At 42.2% G+C, this 25,565-nt stretch overlaps 1 long non-coding RNA gene across 1 annotated transcript; it reads left to right on the forward strand.

The window, feature by feature from the left end:
* The first annotated feature begins 12,931 nt into the window (after positions 1–12,931).
* Positions 12,932–18,596, forward strand: LOC105479204 (uncharacterized). Its single transcript, XR_985753.3, has 4 exons — positions 12,932–13,005; positions 13,134–13,267; positions 15,380–15,443; positions 17,521–18,596. It is a non-coding gene; the product is annotated as an uncharacterized lncRNA (long non-coding RNA).
* Positions 18,597–25,565: the final 6,969 nt, after the last annotated feature.

Consider the following 25,565-nt stretch of genomic DNA (forward strand, 5'->3'; position numbering starts at 1 on the left):
GGGAGAGGGAAGACAGACAACAAACAAGTGACAAAAATTGCAGGTAATAATAAGTGGTGTGGAGAAAAATAAAGCAGGGGATAGGGTGACTTTACACCTGGTGAGATACTGCCTCTCGAAGAAGACCTTTGAGCGCATACACACGGGATGAAGGAATAAGTCTTGCAAACACGCGGGCCGGGAGGAGGAATAGCCTTTCCAGGCTGAGAGAAAATCAGCCGTAAACCCAGAGGTGGAGATGCGCTTGCCATGTTGCAGAAACAGTGAAAGGCCAGCATGGCTGAGCAGCGTCAGCCAGCCCGAGAGCAGTACCAGCTAGGCTCGGAGAGGCGGGCCAGTAGCCAGATCCAGTGAAGCCTGTGGGCCATTATAACAGCAACTGGAAACCATGAGAGAAGGGTGAGCCGAGGAATGACGGCATCTGATTCACATTGTTAAAAGTTAGTCTTGCTGATGTGTGTAAAATACACAATGGGGAAGCACGGATGTCCTTGGGATACCAGTAAAGTAGCTTGGACTAACTAGCCTGGCAGCCACGGACAGGATGAGAAGAAGGCTATTTTATTTTATTTAGATACATTTTGATTGGAATGGATTTGGATTTGGGACATAGCGTGTGAAAGGACAAAAAGAAATCAGAGTTGATTCTTAGGTTCAGGCCTGATGACTGAGTTAATGGCGGTGCCACTTAATGAAATGGAGGAGCAGATTTGGGGATGAGGAACTTAAGAGTCTTTTCTTACACGTTACGTTTAAGGTGCCTATTATACATCCAAATGGAGATGTTGAATAAGCAATTGATATATGAGTCTAGAGAGACACATTTGGGATTCATTAGCACATAGATACTTTTTAAGTCTTAAGTCTAGTTAGGATCACATAGGGAGAGGAGATAGCTGAAGGAAAGGACGAAGAGGCACTCCAACACTAGAAAGTTAAGTAGAAAAGGAGGAGCTACCAGTCAGGGCAGGAGCACCAGGAGAAGGTGAAGCGTTGGAAAACAAGAGAATTGTTTCAGGAAGGAGGGAGTGAAGAGTCTTATCAGATACTGCTGAAATTAGTAAGATAAGGAAAGAGAATTTGAACACTGGATGTGGCCTGATGAAGTTGCTGATGACCTTGATGAAAACAGTTTCAGTGGAGTCATAGGGGAGAAAGTCTGATTAGGGTATGTTAATAGGATAGGAGGTGAGGAAGAGAAAGTATTCTAAACAGCTCTTGAGAGACTTTGCTGTGAAGGTGAAAAGGGCAGTAGCCAGCGAGGTACTTGAGATCAAGGGAGGGTATTTTAAGATGATAAATGCTTTTTCTCATTTTGGTATGCTGGAATGATTTTTTTTTTTTTTTGAGACAGAGTCTTGCTCTGTTGCCAGGCTGGAGTGCAGTGGTGCAATCTCAGCTCACTGCAACCTCCAACTCCCTGGTTCAAGCGATTCTCCTGTCTCAGCCTCCCAAGCAGCTGGGATTATAGTCATGCGCCACCACACCCGGCTAATTTTATATTTTTAGTAGAGACAGGGTTTCTCCATGTTGGCCAGGCTGGTCTAGAACTCCCGACTTCAGGTTATCCACCCGCCTTGGCCTCCCAAAGTGCTGGGATTACAAGCGTGAGTCACCGCGCCCAGCTGGAATGATTCTTTAGAGAGGTAAAATTGATGACACCGAAGGCAAGAGGAGACAACTGGAGAGAGTGTCTTCAAGTAGGTGAGAAGCAATTGGATCTAGCACACAAGTGAAAGGGTTGGCCTAGGATAGGAGTAAGGGAATGCATTCACACGCTATTTCTGGAGAGAAGGTAGAGTGTCTGGGTGCAGATAGATTAGGCAGTACATTTGGTGGTGGCACACTCAGGCCCCTGCAGAGCAGAGGCGGCAAGTAGGAGCTGAAATGTAACCCTTGCTTTGCCGGCAAAGCCATGTGCCCTGGTGGGGTCACATCAGCCTTGAGGAGAGGGTACCTTTCTGATTGCTCCACCAGGAGAGGTGGTGCATTTTAGCAGTCCTGCATATAACACACACACATGCGCATACACACACATGCATACCCCCACACACACACGTATGCACCTTTTCCCAGTTTCCACTGAGTGCCATGTGTACTGGCTGCCTCACTGGGATTGATGAGGTAAGATCTGTTCTTTAAACAATGAAAAGCTGTTTGCTATTAAAGGAGATAGAAGAAAGTGAAAAATAATCGCCTTGAAGGGTGGAAAAGTAACTAGAGAAGCGTAGTATGGACAATGCTGAGTGCCCTCTTGAGTCGATGGTCATACATTAAAGTGAGACCACTCAGCAAGGCCGTGTGATTCTCCTCCAGCCACATTCCATTGCTTGGGGGTTGGAGGAGAATTGTATTTGACCAGGTCTGAGTTTTGCTGGGGAAAGCCGATGAGAGGGTAGGAGTATTATGTAAGGGAGTCATTATGGTGATAGACCTTGGAATTTAAGCTGGGAGGGAAGAGAGGGCAAGTGGTGGAGTCACTGGTTTGGTGTGGTCCCTTTGAGAAGTAGTTTGAGAGGAAGTAATCAAGCAAGTGAGGGCAAGGGGACTTTCCAAAGGTTGAGCATGGGGAAGGGTGAGTAAGGCGGTTAGGGGAGAGGAAGCACAAAGTATCTGTGAGAAAAAGGTTCAGGCTGGCTCCAAGGAGTTAAGAAAACAGCAAAGCCCTTGGGCTTCTGTCCTCATCACAGTATATATGAACCATTGGTTTGGAGAGGCTGAGGAACTGGATTGCCCACTCATGATCTTCAGGGAGCTTCACAAACGGGAGAAACTGAGTGCAGCAGGGGATAAACCAATTAAATCCTCCCAGGGCTCCTTTACAAGCTTTGGGAAAACACAACGGGCACTTTGCTTTCCCTGCCCTTTCCTTTCACCAGGGATATCTGACCATTTGGTAGACACTTTATCTGACCTGGTATTTGACAGAAGCTAAACGACACCTTTCTTCGTAAATCCAGCTCTTCCTCTTCCTGACTTCCTCTTTTCTGTTCATGGCACTACCTTTCTTAGTCGCTCAGCTGCCAAACCGAAGCCTCCTTTAATCCATCTTCCTCATTCTACGCCCAATTAGTCCCTAAAGCATAGTGAGCTGCACTGTTCAATAAACATCTCACTGTGATGGAAATGTTCTTTATCTGCATAGTCCAATACAGGAGTCACATATGGCTATTGAGCATTTTAAATGCAGCCAATGCAACAGAGGAACTAATTTTTTTTTTTTTTTTTTTTTTTTTTTTTGTGACAGTGTCTTGCTCTGTCACCAGGCTGGAGTGCAGTGGCACAGTCTTGGCTCACTACAACCTCCACCTCCCAGGTTCAAGCGATTCTCCTGTCTCAGCCTCCCGAGTAGCTGGAACTTCAAGCAAAGGCCACCAAGGCCAGCTAATTTTTGTATTTTTAGTAGAGGCAGGGTTTCACTGTGTTGGCCAGGATGGTCTCAATCTCCTGACCTCGTGATCTGCCCGCCTCGACCTCCCAAAGTGTTGGGATTACAGGCGTGAGCCACATGCCCGGCCTAAATTTTAAATCCTATTTGATTTTAATTAAAGTTACATTTAAAGAGCCTTGACTATGAGATACTATATTGGACTGCACAGGTACAAATACTGTACTTTCTACACAGTGACCCTTCCATCTGCCCCCACCTCTCTAGCTCTATTGCCACGACCCTAGGTCAGGTATTGGTTAACCTAGGTTAAGACTTTTGCTGTGGTCTCCTGTCTGGTCTCCTGCTTAGTTGCCTTCCCTTCAGTCCGTCTTGTGTTCTTGCCAAAACCATCTTCCTAAAGCATTGGCCAGATCATGACTCCACCCTATTTTTAAAACTATCAATAGTTCCCCATCAAATTTAGTACAAACTGCTCAATCTGGCACTTGCCCAATTATGTATCTCCATCCCACTTTTCTAGCCTTACCTTTCACTATACCCTTACACGTATACCAAACTACTTGTTGTAACTCCTACTAGCTTTTTACAAAGGAGTCAACTTATTAAGTTGCCTCTCTGCCTGCAACAAATGCCTTCCATTCCCTCTATCAAACCTAAAATCTGTTGAAATCCTTGAAGGCCTGTCTCATATTGCAGTTTCTAAGTGGAACACTCCTCTGAAGTAGTTCCTATTCATTCCTCACCTATGGCACTTATAGGCTGCCTTATAGTGCATTTTATGTATTCATTTTATTCTGATTACTAAATATTATTCCTTGCAAATCACTGTGTTTTAATTATGCTAATGTCCCTTGCAATATAAGGGGCGCCTTATAAAATAAGGTACTCTTCAAATAGCCCCTGAAAGTAGTTATGCACTTTCATGAAATCTGTAGAGCATCCATACCCCTGTCTAACTCTAACAGCAACATCACTAGCCCTCAAAAAGAAAGTCTTTATACCCTGGAAGCAACTTTTCTAACATGAAGTTCAGACGTTTGAAGAGAAACAGACTAGGTACATTTCTTTTCATGTTATTATTGGCTGAGAATTTCTTCCAAAGGCTCCCCAAACTTAGAGCACTTTTACAATTCAGTTCTAGTTTGTAATTCTAAAGAGCACAGTTATTCTTAGAACTGACAGGACCAGCATAGACACTTCTGGGACCAATTGAAGCCTTTAAGAAGATTGTGATACATATCGATAAAAAGAGGCTTCCATCTAATAAATGTTTCGAAAATATATTTTTAGAGCTTGAACTCTTAGGAATCTATAATGCAAGAGTAGAATTACTTATGTTATGCCCTACAATGCCTTATGTACTTTTCTTATTGGTGCAGTAGCTTTTAAGGATTTGAAGAGCAGGTATAATATTTTAAACAAAAAATGTATTTCACACATACGGGACATTAGGCACATTTATTCAATGAGCCTTAACTGAAGCTTGCTACTTAGCAAGCCCTTATGCTTGCCGCTGAGGATACAAAGACAGGAAAAATACCATCCCTTCACTCAAGAAGGGCACATGATAAAAATGTGACCTGGCATTGGTATGTGATTTTACAGTTTTCACAATATCTAATCCTACCAATGATGCCATTAAACTACGTATTATTAGTCTCATATTGTAAAGGGAAAGACTTGCTTAGAAAGATTAAATGAATTTACACAAAAGCAGAGAGCTATTAATTGGCAAAGCCTCAAACTGGTACCCAGATGTTTGGGTATCAAGACGTTGATTGAATTAGAATTTTAAGTTCCCTGAAAGCAGGTACTTGATTTTCTTTATTCATTACTGTATTCTCAGAGCCTAGAAAAGTAACAAGAATATAGTAGGTTCTCAGTAAATGTTTCAGGAATAAGTATTCAGGAGCATGTGTCTGTGGGTGTGTAGAGAGAGAGAGAGAGAGAATATAAGCGAACCATATACTTTATTGGTTATTTGTATACTTGAATTAACTAAACTGATGTTATCTGTATTAGTGCCACTCAAAATGTGGTCCATAGATTGTTGGTGCTGGTCCACAAAATGACCAGTTGACCTTGAGATAAATACAGAAAATGAGAGTAAGCATTTAGAATCCTTTCTAGCAACTTGCCATTGCTATGATATCCAAGCAAGTGATTAGTGGACTTGTCTAGGTGAACCAGGGCGTGGACCAGTTCAGGTGTTGTCTAAGTCTTATGGTTGGTTACATGAGGCATATATAACCTATGTACTAGCCACATAGCATTTCATTTAATCCTATCATGTTGGCCACTTACTGCCCAACTTCTCCTCTTCCTAGATGTTCTTTACTATTTAACAAAGAGAACACTTCATGCCTTTGAAATGAAAGAGCTGGCAACAGATTTAAAACTTAAAAAAAAGGCCGGGCGCGGTGGCTCAAGCCTGTAATCCCAGCACTTTGGGAGGCCGAGACGGGCGGATCACGAGATCAGGAGATCGAGACCATCCTGGCTAATACGGTGAAACCCCGTCTCTACCAAAAAAATACGAAAAACTAGCCGGGCGAGGTGGCAGGCGCCTGTAGTCCCAGCTACTCGGGAGGCTGAGGCAGGAGAATGGCCGGAACCCGGGAGGCGGAGCTTGCAGTGAGCTGAGATCCGGCCACTGCACTCCAGCCTGGGCGACAGAGGAGACTCCGTCTCAAAAAAAAAAAAAAAAAAACCCTACATTTTCACCAAAAAAAGCGCTATCTACCACTGATCTTACGGTGTAAAGGTATCGTTATGCAGTAATTAAGTATGTGATCCCTGGAGTGAGGCTACGTAGCTTTAAATGCAGCTTTTGCCACTAGCTGTGCAGCCTTGGACAAGTTACTTAAACTCTTGTAGCCTCAGTGTTCTTGTCTGTTATCTGATACTAAAAAGAGTACAAAATTTCATAGTGCTTTGGTAAAAACTAAGAGAGAGAATGCATGGACAGTACTCCTCATAGAGACTGGCACATAATGACAAAATGTTATTTTTATGTTATAATAAGTATACCTATTACTATTATTCTATTCTTGGGTTATAGAAATTCAGGCTGTTTGAAATATTTAAAAGATCTTGACTATAGAGGTAACTCTATAAATATCCAGGCTTGTAAATAGACAGTTACTTTTCGGTTATTCACATTGTTAAAAGATGATAAAGATCAGCCAATTCCAAAGGCTTTTATATTTGTTTTTTAATGCATTGTGTGATTTGAGGGGCAATACAGTTGGTTTCTACATGGCCACTGAAAATAGTGTCTATATTTTCAGCTTAGGTGATCCAAGTGGTGAAAGGCGGGTGCATATTGTGCATTGTAAGAGAGCTCAATCAGAGTGGAAGATACCCATGGAGAAATAAGAGTTGTTCATTTGGTGGTGTATATATTGCCTATTTATATGTTTTATTCAATGAACTTTATATATAAAGTTCTTCTAAGTTCCAGCCCACTGATTCTTTTCTGTTTCCTTCTGTGAACACTGTCGTCTGGAAGTAAGCTGCTACTCAGTCATGCACCTCTGCAAATCTTGGAAACAGTCAAGGATTCCTGAGGCAAGAAAGTTGGATAATGATGAGCACCAGGCAAGACACAGCTGGCCACTGGAGAGAGAGCCCAGTGTAGGCAGAAGGCCAGAATGTGCCAACAGTAAGTGAAGTCTTTTCTTATCAGAATAGAAAAGCTTGCACGTAGCTGCACTATCAGGGAGAAGACTGGCCTCAGACCAACCCAGCCTTCAATAAATGGAGGGAAGAGAAATCCAGGAGCCTAGCTTCGTAGATGTGAATTAACATCGTTTATTCTGTAAAAAACAAAACAAAACAAAAAACTCAAGCATGTGTAAGCTGCAAATTAAACAACCCAAATATATGGATATCTGAATTTACAGAAGGCAGAATAGTGTGGTTAGGGTTGCTAGATTTAGCAAATAAAACTAGAGGATCCCCAGTTGAATTTGAATTTCAGATAAACAAAAAATATGCTTTTAGTAAAAATATGTTCCATGCAATATTTAGGATCTGTTTATCCAACAATCAAGTGTAACTATATTTTATCCGGCATCCCTAAGTGTGGTTAAACATGTAGGCTCTGGAGTCATACGGCATGAGTTCAAATTCTGATCTTGCTTCTTACCAGCTGTGTGACCTTGGGCAAATTATTTAACCATTCTGAGCTTCAGTTCCTTTGTGTGTAAAATTAGGATAATATTTACTTCATAGGGTTGTTGTGAAGATTAAATAATACATTTAAAAATTTACAGTGTTAACTGATATATCATAGGTGCTCAAAAACTATTAGCTATTTTTACAGGAGAGACAAACTGTTATTCATTAACCAAATAATTTTCTTTAATTGACATTATGATTCAAGTACCTTTAAAAAAATCTAAGTGGAGCTTTTTATTCTCTTCTATTTCCATGGTACTGTCTCTTTATTTTACAACAAACTGAGCTAACACAACTTTTAGACTCACTATTTATGGTATAAAGGAATACACACCAAACATTGTACAATATCATCCGGTTTCCTATTCCTTCCCTTAGTACCTGATACTTGAACCCAATTTTGAAGACATTCTAAGCACAAAATTTCCAGTGAGAAATTTGGATAAACATTTACAAAATATTCCCTGAATGTGTACTAGATAAAAGTTAGGAGCCAATGATAGCTCTAGAATGGGGTTTTCTTAGAGAGAGGTTTTGTTACAATGGATTTTTTGTGATAGGACTTCTGTACTCTGCGTAGATCATTTAAGAATAACCAACTTATACAGGGAGTTCCAGTTCTTGTAATTGAGTTCTATTATCATGAAGTTAAAAATCAAACAAGAAGAAAGGGCAATGGGCTTGGAATAAAAAAAAAAATATGTTTCTCCCGTTCAGTGCAAGTCACTTTCTGAATATTTGTTTTCTCATTTATAAAGTGAGAATACTACCTTAAAGAGCAATAATTAAGTTAAATGAGATAATATAAGGGACAATACAGTACTGGTTTTCAAAGTAAGCATTCAATAAATGCTTGTTAATATGGATCTGTTATATTCGACAGAAGAAAAACTATATACCAGTGCAGCCTTATGGAAAGATTAAAGCCTGAGGCTTATGCTACTTTATATGGCTGAGCTAAAACTCCTTACTCTGTCCACGTCTGCTTTTGGATAAGAACCAGTAACTTCCAAACAATGATACAACCTAAGGGGAATTCAAGGAAGAACTCCATCTTCCCCCATCTTCAGTGAGTGGTGTTGGCAGTGTGTGTGTGTGTGTGTGTGTGTGTGTGTGTGTGTGTGTGTGTGTGTGTGTTGGGTGGAGGGAAGTAGTGGGATAGGAGAAAGGCCAGAAAAGGAGCTGGAGATGTCCTTTTTCTTTCAGTAACTAGTTAAGTCAGATACCCAACTTTGTGTATAAAACTACTAGCTTGAGTCCGAAAAGTAGAAAACACATTTCCAGTAAATTTACAATATTAATTTTGAGCTGAGGGAGTAAATTCCAAATTCAAACCAGATTCAGAAATTATGACCTCAGTTTTTCCAGAGTTTCTACTGATTCGGATTGTTATAGATTGGCCAGGGGTAGACTGTATTAGGGGAAAAATAAGAGAGAAAAATAGAATTCACAAGAATACGTAAACTCAGTGAATGAAGTTTCTTGTGGTAGCATTTGCTGCTAATAAATGAGACTCAAGCAAAAAGTATAGTGTTTTGCTAAGGAAGAGTGAGGGGGTGAGTCTTAGGGTTTTGCAAGGAGGATTACCAAGGGAGTCAATCATTTTTGGCTGTAAGGTCATAAGGGGCGTATAGTTTTTCAGGGCATTACATGAATGATGTTAAACTAAAGTAGTAGAGCTGTTGTTTACAGAATAAACTAGAAGGCGATTTTGAAAGTCAGTCAGGCCAGGTGTGGTGGCTCATGCCTGTGATCCCAGCACTTTGGGAGGCCAAGGCAGGCAGATCACCTGAGGTCAGGATTTTGAGACCAGCCTGGCCAACATGGTGAAACCCATCTCTACTGAAAATACAAAAATTAGCTGGGTGTGGTGGTGCGTGCCTGTAATCCCAGCTACTTGGGAGGCTGAGGCAGGAGAATCACTTGAACTCAGGAGGCAGAGGTTGCAGTGAGCCGAGAGCACACCACTGCACTCCAGCCTGGGTGACAGAGCAAGAATCCATCTCAAAAAAAAAGGGCCGGGCACGGTGGCTCAAGCCTGTAATCCCAGCACTTTGGGAGGCCAAGACGGGCGGATCACGAGGTCAGGAGTTCGAGACCATCCTGGCTAACACGGTGAAACCCTGTCTCTACTAAAAAATACAAAAAGCTAGCTGGGCGAGGTGGCTGGTGCCTGTAGTCCCAGCTACTCGGGAGGCTGAGGCAGGAGAATGGCGTAAACCCGGGAGGCGGAGCTTGCAGTGAGCTGAGATCCAGCCACCACACTCCAGCCCGGGCAACAGGCGAGACTCCGTCTCAAAAAAAAAAAAAAAAAAAAAGCCAATCAATATTTATATATTGAATATCAACTCTGTACTCAGTAGCCTCCCAGTGTTCAGGGGATACAATGACACAGAGTAGAGCAGCAGCACCTAGTGTGTCTAGTTTAGGGAGAAATAACCTGTGAGCCTAGACGAAGACAGAAGAAAAAGATGGAAGACTCAGTAACCAAAGGGTTAAGAAATCTTGAATGACTAACATTTGGGTAATAAAAAAAAGTAAGGGTCGAGTTCTAAAATAGAGAATAGAAATAGAATTTGCTACCAAAGAAGGGGGCTCTTGCTAAAAAAGTAATAATAATAACGAAGTGTCAGGTGTGCCAGGGACCTGATTGAAGGGCTCACTTGGGCTTTGAACTTGGCAAAGGGTAGAGGTGAAGCATTCTCAAATCCTTCCCTTGCCTCCTGCACCCAGGGTTCAAGGTGTGAAGGAAGAAAAGCCAGGGCATGTGCATCCTTGACAGACATCTGAAATAGATTATCATCTTGCTGGGAGTTGGAGGGTTTTTTCTCACCGCCCCTCTGTTCATCCTCTGAGCTGTAATTGCCAAAATAGACAGATTATCACAAACTCAGCCTATGCAAGTATCTTTTAATGCTCATTTGCTGACTTTAATGAGTTCTAGAACCAATTTGTGATCTTACAATCGCTCAGGTTTATCACCAAAAGAAAGCACTGTAAGTCTAGCGCAAGAGGTCAGCTCAGCAGAACTCAGCAGTGAGATATGGATATGAAAATGGATTCAAATGAATTCTTGTGGCCATTGTAAGGCCTCGCTGTTCTCTAATATCATTAAACAGAAAAACATTAGGTGCTGGATGTCCTGATGAACCAGTTCTTGTACAATACCTGTCTTACAAACTACACTCGAGTATCCTTTTGTTCTCTCTTCGAATTTCACAGCTTCCTCTACTCTGCCTAAAAAGGAAAACTCACATCTTTAAGCTGTTACAATAAAACTATTGGCAGCCTGTAAAGTGAGAACAGAGCCTTGCCTTAATTTATTGCACTACACAGATTTATTACACATCAGGGTAATAATAATAACACCGTGACTTTGCTGCCTGATAGTCTCCCCTTTTGCTCCGGTAGGAGTGTGGTGGTGGGAGCTTGGAGGGCCCTGTAGACTCGCTGTATGGTGCTAAGCACTGCTGGGCACACTCTTGGCTCAGTGCCATGAAATGATGTGGTACTACTGGGCCGTGCAGTGCCAAGATATATGCAAAGCTGGTGAGGAGATGTAATATTTGAACAGAAAATACTGGAGGCCATTTGCCAGGTCTATATGAAAATAGTGTTTCCACAGTTGCTATTTGCCAGGAGAACAAGCATTCTCCAGCTACCTTCTTCTCATAAAAGGTTCTTCGTGCTCTGGGAATGAAGGCATTTTTTTTTTTTTAAAAAGGTTCCTCATCCTGAAATATGAGGAGAACCCAGTTTTAGAACCATAGAGGTAAGGAATTCCCTTAGGGGGCATTTTACCTGTCTTTAGGCAACACCACACCTAGAAGAATTCAGGACTATAAAAGTTAAATCGATTCAGAGAGACTTTCTGAGAAACAGTTAACAAAATTCAGGGTTAAAAATGATCACCTTTCAGGTCAAGTGTCTCCTTCCATGACAGCCTCGCTTCTGGGCTGCTTCTCTGTCTATTCTTATGGCTCCTGTGTCCTGGAGTGCCTGATCAATCTTGGTTGCTTCCAGGGAAACTGCGCAGAGGCACTTGGGCCCTCAGCTTGCCCCTGGTGATGACAGTGACATCCTCACAGAAGACAGCATCCATCAGAGGTGCCCTCCTGCTGCTCAGCTTGCTCTGGAAGCCTCTCATTAGAGTTTCTAATTTTTAAGATAATGGGAACTAAATGGGGATTATTTTGATTTCCTCTTACCAGCCAACACTTTTGTAGCTGAAGCCTGCTGCCCCCAGCTGCACTGCCTGAACAAATTGCATCTGAGCAAGCCAAAGCTGCGGCCCAGGAGACTGCTGACATGACTTCAGAAAGGCACAGCCCAATCCTATTGCCTAATTTTCTTTGTTCCGAGGCCAAGACTTTGGCCTGTAACAGTGTTTGGATTTCTGGCCTTTTGGGTGACCACTTTAGTTCCTCCTTTCTTCACCTACCAAGAGAGAAACATCTTTAACAAATCATCAGTACATTAATCCATGAATTCCAAGCAGTTGAGAAGCTCAGGCTACTGCTGCTTCTTCCATACCATGCTTGATAAAAATGAAAAATTCAATCCGCCCAGAGTCCATCACCTGGTTGTACTTAACGCAGAGATCGACTCTCTGAATATAGTACAAAGACCAAAATGATTGGAAAATTATGTATGCTTTACCTCTCAGAAGAATCAGATGACCTCAGTAAATATTTTTTGAGACCATTAGGCCCTGGGGATCCAAAGACATTGTCCCTGTACTCTCCAAAAGCTTTAGTTTTCTTCCCAATAAACACATGTACGTTTATTTGGTTTTGCATTGGCAAGTGGCAATCGGTCAGGTAAATTGGCTCTTGGAAAATTTTATCCTGCCAAAGTGATTCACAAGCCACAAAAATGTGACAACTACCATCCTTAGAATACCAGTCATGCCCTACACTCCACAGGATAGGCTGGGTTTGGGTCTCCTCTTCCTCTATTGGCTGTTGCCTCTTACAACTACTAGGCAAATTCTGAATCTTGGAAACCGCTTCAGTCCTGTAGTCACTAACTGCTGCCTGGCAAGAAACCATGTCGGTGTCCCGTCTGAGTCCAATGGGGAGTTATCACTACTAACTAGAAGCTCTGGCAGTAGATCTTCCTCTCCCAAATGACCTCAAAACAATCTAACAGCAGGGAACCCAGTGAGGCAGAGTGGTGGCTGAAATGTATAAATGGAGATAAACATGGTCCCAGGTGCCATCAGAGAGTCAACAGACCCCAGGCTTCAAAGCACATTGCTGATTACTCTTGATGGAGGGCCCACAACTGTTTTAATCATGCAATTATTTTGAGGATGAATTTATGAGAAAGGAGATTCACCTCCCAGCCATTTTGCAGGGTGGCTATCAATAGATTGGTCTAAAAGGAGGAACAAAGAAAAGGGCACCAAAGAAGATAAATGAAAATACAAGGTAAGAAGGGGGTAGAAGCTGTAGCATTGTAAACAAATCCAAGCCAAAATTGTCAGAGGTGGGGAACTGTTTTTAAAAATTATTTTGAGGATGATGATGACTTCTTTGTTTTGTTTTTATAGTTTAAGGGCATAAGCTGAACTGTGGACATCCTGCCACTGGGAATTAAGTTAAAGTAGAAAAAAACACAGAATGTAATGGGGACTCCACTCACAAGAAGAATTTGGATCAAAGCGTGGCAGTGAGGGGAAGCATTGAGCAGGTGAAAGTGAAGCAGAGGCTTTAGTCCTGCAAGAAACAGTCGCCTGACTTTAAAGCATGCCTGTGTCACTGACAGCATTTAGCAGTGCACAGTGTGCAGAAACTTGGCTCGTCAGCCCTCCTGATGCTGACAGATAGGGCAGCTTCACTGTGGAGCACTACACAAGCTCATTTGCTGCCTTCATCAGTCTGTAGGTGCTGACTTTGCTGGTAGAGTCACCACCGCAGCCACAGGGCCTCTTCTCACTTACCCACTTCCTCCCCATTCACGTTGCTCCTCTCATCAGAGACACTAAGGCCCACTGGAGCCTGCTTTGCATCTCTTACATCAGAGGTTTGGGATGGCACATTGCAAATGATCTTTGCAAACTCTTCCGTCTGTACTCTTGAAGTCTAAGCAGAGAGGCAAAGAAAAAGTGGCCCAGGAGCAAAATGTCTACATTTCTAAAATGAGTCTGAAATGAAGCTCATCTGAAAATGTAGCTGGAGCCAAAGACAGCTTTCAGGGTCAAAGTTGGGCAGGATCTCATAGAGTTGCAATCCTGCAAATTTTATTTGTTTTGTTAAAAAGAGAAGGAAGTTTTTTAAAAAGCTAGATAGTACCCCCTTAGTTGGCATGGTATGAAAAATAATCTAAAAGACGTTCATCATTTTTTAAACTGCCGTTGTGAACATTTTACTGGGAGGAGTGGGTTTTGTATTCCAACACAACTGTTCATGCCCCAAACTTGGGAAGGGAGAGAAGAAAACATTTTACAAAGGAAAAAATGAAATATTTGTTACCTAAAATTTTCTACTTTGACAAAAATGAAAGTTCAATTTACAAGCTAAAGAACATTCTGCTGAATCTTCAGTGCACCCCAGAACATCCTACCAGTGGCCTCAGCTCTGCCAAACTTGGTACCTTTCATCTCAGAGTCCCCAGTAAACACTAATTTCCACAACATTCTAAAGTTGGCCAAGTCATTCAAATTATAGTGATGACGGGTTGGGCGATAGGTGGCAATTTTCCTTTGTTGTCATTACCCTTCCCACATACTGGGCAACTGAGGCATGGAAGAACAGAGGTAAGATGTTGGCTTCAAGGTTCAGGACCAAATCGGTGGTGTTCCAGGAACCAAACCTTGAACATTCATGTCATCTCTGGGAAGTGGCTTTTTGATTCAGCACTGGTACTTTCCAGTGTCAGCACTTGTATGTGTCAGTAGCTAAGTCTCTCGTCCAAGGGCCCCAGGTCTTCAGCCTCTGCTTCATCTCAGGAAAGCCCTCTGGCAGTTGAAGAAAATGGGATGGGTGGGGAAGTAGGGTGAGGCCTCAGTGAGTTTGATGGTTGGGTGCTTGAATGGAAATCTAAGAGGGGAAGAAAGGCTCTGTGATTGTGATTACTGTAAGGAGAGCCGATTGGATTGGAAAGAGCTAGCAGGACGTATACTATGTCCTCCCTTGATAATGATGCATCACAGTGCCATGGCCACACCTGACTACACACTTCACTTGCCCTGCCCCCTTGGGTGTTAGGTATATCCCTTCAACTTTGGAAAGGGGCATAACATGTAGATACTGGGGTAGATTTTTCTGAGGTTTTATTTGTATCCACCTTTAATGAAAATAAACAGGACACTTATTTCTAGGTTGATAAAAATGGCCTTAGAGTATCTAAATAATTCTGTGTCAGCTGGACTTATTGTTTTTTTAAGTGGCAGAAGAGAAGGATGAACAATGTTCACTAAGTAGAAAAGGTTAGAGCAGTAGATGTTTGCTTCCTCCTATATTCTGCATGATCTCTTGCCTCAGAAGAGTGGGAGAAAAATAAACCAACACACCACCTGATGAATGTCCCACCCCACAGAGTAGTCTAACTCTGTGTCTCAGCAGGAAAAGGGGAAAGAGGAAGAGAAACTGACATTTAATGAGTGCCAACTCTATATTGGGCACTATACATAAATAGTTGAATTTAATCCTCCATTTAAAACCCCTACTATGTAGATATTATTATCCCCATTTTTAAAGATAACTCTATTCAGCTCTTGCAATTAGGAAAACATGAGACCAAAATTTAAGAGCCAGAGCTTCCTGACTCCAAAATCCTCTCTTTCCTGTTATCCTGCTGAAGTGCCCATTTCAAATGAAGCCCGACTTGATCCTGAACATAACCTACAAGAAGAAAAGGACCGCAGGTGGGTACTGTCTCATTACCCAACATAGTTGTTAGAACACCCTCAGTGACAGAAAGGGTCAGGATGCCAAGTGGTTGTTTACAAACGCTGTTTGGCTAAAGGATCTCATTCACTGAATGAACACATTTCTTTCCATGGTTGGGGATGCAGGTCATGGACTGTGGAGGAAGAAACCCTATGGCTTGTTTGTTGAAAATTCGGTTAAAGTTTACCCTGAATCACTTCTCAATAAATTTATACATGCCTTAAACTAGATGGACCTTTGAAATCATGTTACTCTTACCCTTGTAATAAAAATAATAATAGCCACATTTATTGAGGGCTTATTATGTGCCAGGAGCTGTTCTTTAGGCTTTATATGTGTCATTTAACCCTCCAACAATCCTATGCGGAAGGTATTATTATTTTCTCTTTTTTACAAATGAAAGGCACAAAAAGGTTAAGAAACTTGTCCAAGGTTACACAGGAGAGAAATGGCAGAACTGGGATTTGAACTTTCAAACCTGGGCACCTCTCAACTATACTTTCTGCTACCTGTCATCAGGGAAGATTGTACATAGATAGGAAGGGTGAGTTTTTTCCTGGGTGTTTGTTTCTTTACTTGGAGAAGGAGATATTTTTCTCATTTTCCATTTCTAGAATAATAGCAATCTTCTGTCACAGAAAGCACCAAATCCCTTTACCCACATTCATGTTAACCTGCTAGATAAGTCTATTCAGTACAATCTCTTAGTCCTCCTTAGTCATTACATAGCTTTATTCCTCCCTTTCCTTCTCCTCAGCTGGTCTTCGGCATCTTCCTTTTGTGTTAGGAGTGAGGGGTGATCATAGACAAGGATCTCCTTTCTCAGCAGTGGGTTACCTCTCTCTGATATGGCCATTGTCCTGGACACCCAGGACAACAGGTGTGATTGAAATCAGAGAGTGGTTGAAATTCAACTTCTTAGATACAAAAGATCCCACTGTGATCACAGGCCTCACAAAGAGAAGCAGGTGGTTTACCCACACTGAACATTGTCATCGAGGTTAATGAACGCGTTCTTACGTAGTCTAAATATAAGTGTGTGGACCTCACTGAGGAGAGACCAGGCCCTCAAGAAAGGTCTTGGAAATCCCACCCTCTGCTGTTGTGGAGAGGGGAGTAAGCCAGATGCAGCAACCTCAGCTTCTGATTTTGACTGCTGAAACTCACATCTGCCTACGCTTCATGTGTAAACAGGGTTGCAAAATTACTCACTCCACTCACATGCGTAAAGAACGTAGAGTTTCTTTTTTCTCTTAATCACCCTCATCTCCCTTATGAGTCCTCACCTGCTGGGTAGCAAGAGAGAAAAACATAGTTTTAGCTCAATAGATTTTAAAACTAGTCTGATGCAATTATGTAAGCAGTTTCTTTAGGCTTAACTTTTTGACTTTGGGATAAAAGAGTGTTTCAGATTCCTTGCTTCTTCTGGTTTCTTTTCTGTAAATGGCACCAGTGGTTCTCAGACCAGGTCCCCTGGTGCCCTCCCCGTACTGCTCTGCCCTCTTAAACATGGTGGTGCAGGGCCATCTACAAAGCAGTGTCCTAACAAGGAATTTCAAAGGGAATGGGGAAAGAGCTCTCTTGTTCTTGATGTTCTTTAATCGATTTCATTCTTCAGGCAGAACACTGGAGAGGAGGCTAGGAGAAGACAGCTTGCTGCCTGGCATGTGGCCACTCCCTACCTCTCATAGCACTGGCTGCAAGAGGAGGCTTGCTAGCCTCTATCACAGGCAGAGGAATATCCATTTACGCTTAAGGGAAACTCTAAAATCAGAGACTTGGTTCGTGAACTTCTAGAGACTGTAGAATATCTAGTTTGTTTTTCAAGCTGTTGTGATTAACAGTCCTGACCTGCCAAGGCATTAGGCCAGGCAGGGCCTCTGCAATGTGAGCTGCAAAAAGCGGGGTTTAGAGAGGAATGGCAATACTGTGTGTGACACTGTGAAATACATATTTGGTCTTTGTTTTAGTTTGTTCTTGTGTTGCTGTAAACACCTGAGGCTGAGTAACTTATTTTAAAAAGATGTTTTATTTTGGCTCATGGTTCTGCAGGCTACACACAAAGCATGGTGTCAGCATCTACTTCTGATGAGGGCCTCAGGAAACTTACAATCGTGATGGAAGGAGAAGAGGAAGCCAGTGCATCACATAGCAAGAAAGGGAGCAAGAGAGAAGGGGACAGTGCAACACACTTAAAAAAAATAAGCCTTATCTCACGAGACAGAACTAACTGAGTGAGAGTTCACTAATCACCAAGGGAATGATGCTAAGTCATTCATGAGGGATCCGCCCCCATGATCCAGTCACCTCCCACCAGACCCCACCTCCAACACTGGGGATTATATTTCAGCATGAGACTTGGAGGGCACAAACATCCAAACCATATCAGTCTTCAACCCCTCTTCCTGACATACAACTCCTAAAACTCTTAGAATTTCCAGAGTGCTATCTTTTTATGTGTTAATGAAGTGGCTAGTGGCTCACAGCCCCTAGGAAGCTTCAGGATGGGGGCTGGTCACTGGAAAGACCAAGTCATTATTAGAGGGTTGGGACTTTCAGCCCACCCCCAACCTCTGGGGAGGAGAGAGGGGCCAAAGCTCAAGTTGATCACCAGTGGCCAGTGTTTTAATTAATCATGTGGCCAGGTACGGTGGCTCACGCCTGTAATTCCAGCACTTTGGGAGGCCAAGGCAGGCGGATCACGAGGTCAGGAGATGAAGACCATCATGGCTAAAACGGTGAAACCCTGTCTCTACTAAAAATACAAAAAATTAGCCGGGTGTGGTGGCACACGCCTGTAGTCCCAGCTACTCAGGAGGCTGAGGCAGGAGAATCACTTGAACCTGGGAGGCAGAGGTTACAGTGAGCGGAGATCGCACCACTGCACTCCAACCTGGACAACAGAATGATACTCCGTCTCAAAAAAAGTAAAAATAATAAAATAAGTAAAAATGAATGAATCATGCCTATGTAATTAAGCCTCCATAAAAACACAAAAGAATAGGGTTCAGAGAGCCTCTGGATAGCTGAACATCTGGAGGCTCCTAGACAGTGGCATGTCCAGAGGGCATGAAAGCTCTGTGCCCCTTTTTTGCCCTATGCATCTCATCATCTGTATGCTTGGTAATATCCTTTATGATATACCAGTTAAATGTAAGCGTTTCTCTGAGTTCCTTGAGCCACTCTAGCAAATCAATGGACCCCAAAGACAGGATCGTAGGAATCCCAACTTGCAGTCAGTTGGTCGGAAGTTCTGAGGCCCAGACTTGCGACTGGTAGGAAGTAGGGGCAGCTTTGTGAGACTGAGCCCTCCCTCAACCTGTGGTTTCTGCTGCTATCGCCAGGTAGATAGTGTTGGAACAGAATTAGAGGGAGCCCAGCTGGTATCTACTGCAGAACTGCTTGCTTGCTTGATGTGTGAGGAGAAAACCCCACGCCATTTGGTCACAGACGACTTCTGTGGTCACACAGACTTCTGTTCGTCACAGAAGTCTTCTGTGATGATTGTTGTGGTGTGAAAGCAGAGGAGAAACACAGTTTGAATTTTTCCACTTTCATACTGTGGTTTGCTGAACATTGCTCAATGTAGGCTTGGGATGGTTGATCTGGGGTATGTAATAGAAGGTGCTTAAAAGTGCTCCTCAACAGTTTTGAAGTCTGTGGGACAAAAAAAAAGTGCTCCTCAAAGGGGAGGCAGGGTAGTGTAATGCTTAAATATACGGAATCTGGATCCAGACTGGACTCTGGTATTTCCTTGTGATGTGGACAACTTTACTTATTTGTAAACTCAGTTTCTTCATCCTAAAATGGCATAATAATAGTATCTACCTCCTAGGGTTTTTACAAAGTTTAAATCTGTTAACATATATAAAAAAGACTTTTGCCTGTCTCATAGTAAGCACTCAACAAGTGTTAGCTATTTAGATTCCAAACATATATAGCATTCGATTACAAAGCTGGGAAACATCTTATGTATGGTATAGCAGAAAGAACAGGGATTTTCAAAATAGCCTAAGTTACATAATCTTGAGCAAGTTCTATGGCCACTGTGAGCCTTGTCTGAAAAAGGAGGATAATTACATCATAGGATAGTTGTGAGAATTAAATGAAATAATATATGTGAAACACTTAGCAAAAAGTGGCACCTAACTGAGGTTCACAGTGTTTCTTCCCCTTTTTCCTGTGTCAGTAATATGCTGTCTTATGATTATTTACTATTGTGTTCTCAACCAGGAGTCTTAAGCTTTTATAATCTCCAAACCGGCTAGCACATAGTAGAAACTCAATAGCATCATTCACGGTTCAAACGAGCCTCCAAGTCTGAGGCATGAGACCTAGAATGTCTCCCCTGTTGAGTGTTGCTGGTCAGAGGACAGTTCCCACCCCTCCACCACCAACTTCAACTGTTCTAGGTGTATATTTCCCCCCTTTCTTTATGAAAATTGCTCTGTGGTCTGTCGGAGGCATTTATGTCTGCTTTACTCACATTGCTCAACCCACACTTGGAGAGAAATGTGTTTGCATAAATACTAGCAGATGATTTTTTTAAATATCGCTTTTTCTTTCCTGGCACTCTGTAAGAGAAATGAGCAAATATAAACAGAGGAGTATCACACTAGAAATATAGCAGATGGGCTTCTGCTGGGGATCTGGACTTTCCTGGAGTATACACATTTGGGATATGTAGGATTATGACAAAATCCACTTGTAATGTTCATGCTTTTTATTACTTGGGCACAATATTAATTGCTTAAAGACTGGGCTTAATGCACACTTTCAGCCCCAATTCTCCCATTGGGAAAAAAGCAGGATCCTATAAACACTCTGTATAGTAGGGATTGTCTTCCTAAGCCTATCATAAATCCAGTTTGATTGAGGAATCAAGGAGAAGTAAGAAAAATAAAGTTTTTCTTCTCTCCATGCTGTAATGACAGGGGAAACAAGGAAACTCTTCACTCCTCATTTCAGATAGCTTCATGCTTATGAACAAGGGTTTATTATGGATATTAAAAAATGGAAACTGACAACACATACTCCTGACATATCTTGATTTAGGCCACCTCAATTCAGACTACACATCTTGAAGAATACATTTATATGCAGGGCATTGACCGTGAGCCGTCCATAACTCCAGCCTACACCTTTGGCCCAGATAATATTTTCATTTATTTATTCATTCAACAAACTTTGTTAAGCATCTATGCTATAGACTGAATGTTTATGACCTCCTAACCCCAAATGAATACGTTGAAAGCTAATCCTGAATGTGATGATATTTAAAGGTGAGGCCTTTGGAAGGTGATTAGGTTATAAGGGTAGAGCTCTTAAGAGCAGAATTAGTGCTATTTTAAAAAGGACTCCAGTGAGCTTCCTCACTCCTTCTACCATGTGAGTACACAGTGAGAAGACTGCCATCTATGAACCAGGAAGCGGGCCCTCACCAGCCACCACCTCTCTCAGCACTGCAGATTTGGGACTTCCCAGTCTGCAGAACTGTGAGTAATAAATTTCTGATGTTCATAAGCTACTCACTCTATGGCATTCTGTTATAGCAACTCAAATGGACTAAGATCATCTGCTATGGACCAAACACCGTACAAGGAATGGGACTATGGCGATGAAGAAGACAAACGTGGTCCCTGATATTATAAAACTCAAGTCTAGTGGGAAAACAGACTCTTACGTTATAATTTAACCATTCCTTTAAAAAATGCACCAAGAAGCAATCGTTTCCATTTCCATCAACCACACCATGTCCCAAGGATTGGCCTAGGACAAACTAGGAGGTGGAAGCTGTCCTGTGGCCTCCTTGTTGTCAGAGCTTCTGTATGGCCTTTCAGAACTCCAGGGAAGGGTTCCTCATCCATAGTTGACCTGGCAGTCATTTTTCCTTTTTTTTCTAAAGGGCGCCTCAAAATAATGTTTTGTAACATGTAAATGATCCTGCCTACCCATAATGGTGACTCCTGGATCTCAGAGAAAGCCCTGCCTTTAATCAATAAACGTTAACTCTTTTTTTAAATTGCAAGTATGTTTATCTATTAGGTTTAACAAGGGAGGCAGCATAATGTAGAGCAAAGATCACAAACTTTGAAGTCAGCCCTATGTTCTAATGTTGGCTCAAACATTTATTAGCAAGTCCCCTTGGCAAGTTATTTTACTTTTCTGCTGTTTAATTGTCCTATGTGCAAACTGGAGAAGAGAGCACTTAACTCTGAATTGTTGAGATTCTTAAATGAAATAATCACTTAGAAGTGCTTAGTATGGAGCACATGCTCCTTTACTATGCTCAGGAACTTATTTTCTATGAAACAGGACTTGCCCTTGGAAAAAAAAAAAAACAGCATTTACATGAAATACTTAATGATATTCATACAACTTTGGGGTATTTGGCAAATGATAGACTATATCCATAGCCAACTGTGCCCATCCTGACAGGTGCCAACTCTCTCTGCTTTTGCTGCCCTAACTGCAGCTCTAAACACACCTCTCCAGCAGGTAACCTAACTAGGGAAGCCCAAAATAAAGATGTCAGAATGCTCCAACAAGAAATGAGAATAAGAGACAATATGTCACTTTATGTTAAAACAAAAAAGATCCTCAGCTTTGCCATGTGTTATCCCTGTCCTTTGTTTTATTGTTTTTTTCACTCATTGAAAATGTCCTCTCTTTTCTCTAGGATACTTGATGATGTTGAGCTGGAGATGAAGCTTGTGGGTGACATTAGACAGGGAATACACAACTAGAGGGCTGGTGACCTTACCTCAGGCAATTTCTTTGTCCTTCAAGACCCCTGTACCAGAAACTCCTATAGCCCAAGGAATCTGTACTATTTCCTGCCTCTGACTGTCCTACAGGTTCCTCCTGCAGCCTTCAGGTTGCTGGTCCAGATATTGGTAAGATTTGACACATGGCTAAGTAGTGGGGCTGATTCAAAAAGCTCTAAATTTTGTACATTAATTAAATCAAGACTTATAGTTTAAAAAGCTGAATACAAATTTAATGTTCAAAACATAGTGGGGGAAGATGGGCTGATTAACTGTATTGGTTATTAGGCAACTATTAATAATGATGGTGGCATAATTGTCTATATGATAATAGTAATATATATTTAGCAAAAAGCAGCATACACAATTCCTTATATACAGAATGAGTGCAACTGTGTTACAAGAATAAGTCTATATGCCTATAAGAGAACTTGAAGGAAACACACTGAAGTGTTAACATTTGAGGGTTGGAACTATGGCTAATATTTTTTGTTTCTACTTTTATTTTTATGACAACCATGTATTGTTTATAGTCTTAAACTATAAACTTCATTTTGAAATGAAGACTTCAGAGGCCAAGAATATGCTTCCCTGTGATGATTTTCATGAATCATTTCCAAAGAAGAGTTTCATTTATTCACCAGTGGGCTCAGTTGAGCAGAAGTCAAAATGAGCAGAGGCAGCACTTAAGAAAGTTCATGGGTTCAGAAAGTTCACGTTTATCAAGTCTTGGGTCTCAGTCTTTTTTTTTTTCTTTTTCTTTTCTCTCTCTCTCCTTCCTTCCTTCCTTCCTTCCTTCCTTCCTTCCCACCTCCCTCCCTCCCTCCCTCCCTCCCTTCCTTTCTTTCTTCAGTCCTTCCTTCTGTTTTTCGTCTATCTCTCTTGCCCAGGCTGGAGCACAGTGGCATGATCACGGCTCACTGCAGCTTTGGCCTCCTGAGCTCAAGCGATTCTCCTGCCTCAGCCTCCCAAGTAGCTGGGACTACAGGCTCACACCATCACACCCGGCTAATTCTTTTATTTTTTATTTTTTGTAGAGATGGGGTCTCACTGTGTTGCCTAGGGTGTGAATCTTTCTTTGCAGGGGCTATAGTTGTTTCTAGCTGCCAAAGCTGTGTTAGTTTTACATTTTCCCACTTCTTCTCAAGATCAAATTTTTGCTCTTTCCAAGTCGTGGCATCTGTTTTTATACTTATGCGGGATAGGGGTGGGAGAACTGCAGAAGATAAAAACCAAAGGCTGACACCAGCCCCCACTGCAGGGTCAAGTGAAGCGAAACGTTGCTGGAGGCTTAAAAATCAAAATCAACTTATTTTGTTTTCCTCTGTTTGTAAGCTAGTCCCTGAACTTCCTGGTTTTGACCTAAGAGAAAACCAGACAGCTTGTGATCAAATCCTGTCACCCTCGTGATCTGAGACCACCTGCCTCAGGAGACATTTTATAATTCTTTTTTCAAAAGATTTTCCTGGAGGTCATTTCACATAAACAGTCCTGAACGCATCTTAGGCCTTGTTCTTTGCACACATGGATTTTCCTTCTGGTCTTTTCGTGACAGATTAAAAGTCCACTGTGGGCTGGCCAGGCAGAGCCTCATGAAATCAGACCATTTGTCTTGTTCCAAGGGCTCAGCCTATTCCACTCCTTTTTTACTTAGAAAGGTTAAAAAAAAAAAAAAAGTAGGCGTCATATCTTAAGCTACCAGGACAAATTCCCAGTGGCTTCTAAGCAAAGCTGGCCTTATGGGGCAGCATCCCAGGATCTCTCAGCAGAGCCTCATCCTCTTAGGGTGCTCGGCATGGTCAGGATCAATGCTGCCTGGAGCCTTAGCTTTGAGGTGGCGATCCAGCTCCACCACTACATTTCAAGATCAGATTTTGAAAAAAGGATGCATTCTAAACATTCCCAACAAACAAAAAAGTACAAAGAAGAAATTTAAAATCTGCCCTGACTCTTGTCACCCAGATACCATATAACCAGAAAGGGAATGGCCTTAGAGCAGTATCATTGCAGGTTCCTGATTAGCAGCTTTGCAGCAACTTGAACAAAGAATTCCAAGCCCTACAACTCAGAACTTGTAAACACAAGAGTACAGCAGTTAGGCGACTTGTCTAGCTGATTTTTACTAGACAGCCCAGTGTTAGCAGTTCCCGAGGGGCCTGGGTTTAACTTGAGTCAGCCAGGGTGTGACAAGCCACAGCACTGATCTCACCTTTGCAAGCCAACACAACCCAGCTCCCCGCCCCCTCCGCCCACTCAGCTGCTCTCAGCCACCTCTGCCAACTTGCTCGTTTTGTTTCTATTTTTTCTCTCTCTCCCTCTCTCTGGGCAGCCACCTCCTCTGCTATTTACCCCCCAACACACCCGCTGATCCTCAGAGCTCTGCTGTGGAAGTGTGGTGACTCATTTGTTACTTAGGTATTTTGGGTTCATTACTCTTCAGCCACTTTACTCAGAAGAGCGACGCAGAGCCAAAACACAGAAGAGAGGAAATGGGGGCGTGCAGATGGGAGGGGGTGGGGCAGAAATCCAAGAGCTGCTGTGGAAAAGTTCAGCGCAGTTGCTGTTGTCAAAGCTAGGACTCAGAGAATAAGGCCATTCCAAAAGCAACAACAGGAAGGAAACAGTGCTTTGATTAAAACTTCATTGAGAGAGCTGGAAACACACCCCAGAGTTCTCCCACAACAGAGATGGTGTGTTCAGGAATCCAAAAGAATCGTCATTGCTCTTTGGGAATATTTATGAGCAACCACACCCAAGCTATGTTGACTTGGCCAAAGCAAGGTGGAAGGGTGCAGTTACAGGACGGTCAAGCATGGCCTACAGAACATGATAGAAATCATTTACCCTAAACTTCGGGTTTCCTGCTTCCCAATATACACATGCCTTTGGCTCATATACCTAGATTTGCTCTGTGCACAATATCTAGGATTGAATGGCTGCTGTCCTGAGTAGACAGACGCTGCTTGTGCTGTGAACAACAGTGACCCTTTGTGACAGGTCAGCCAGGAGATTTGTGAATATATATGTTTGAGAGGCTTTCAGAATGTTATTGTTTAGACATTAATTTTCCTTAAATTGTTCTCCCCAAGATTGTGCAGTACATGATGCTTCTGCTTGCATTGTAAGTCTGCCTTGTTGTAGACTGTGTTCCAATCTCTTTAGAAAGAGTATTGAATTACTATTTGTGACATTTGCCATCCGTTTCTAGTTTGGGGCTAGCAGGATTAGCATGCAGGGAGTATTCATTCTTTTCTACTTATGTATTATTTAATCTAACAAATATTCTCCAAATGCCTAATGTTGGTGCCAGCCCTCCAGGTCCAGAGCTGG

This window comes from Macaca nemestrina, chromosome 1, assembly GCF_043159975.1.
Source record: "Macaca nemestrina isolate mMacNem1 chromosome 1, mMacNem.hap1, whole genome shotgun sequence".
Lineage (NCBI taxonomy): Eukaryota > Metazoa > Chordata > Mammalia > Primates > Cercopithecidae > Macaca > Macaca nemestrina.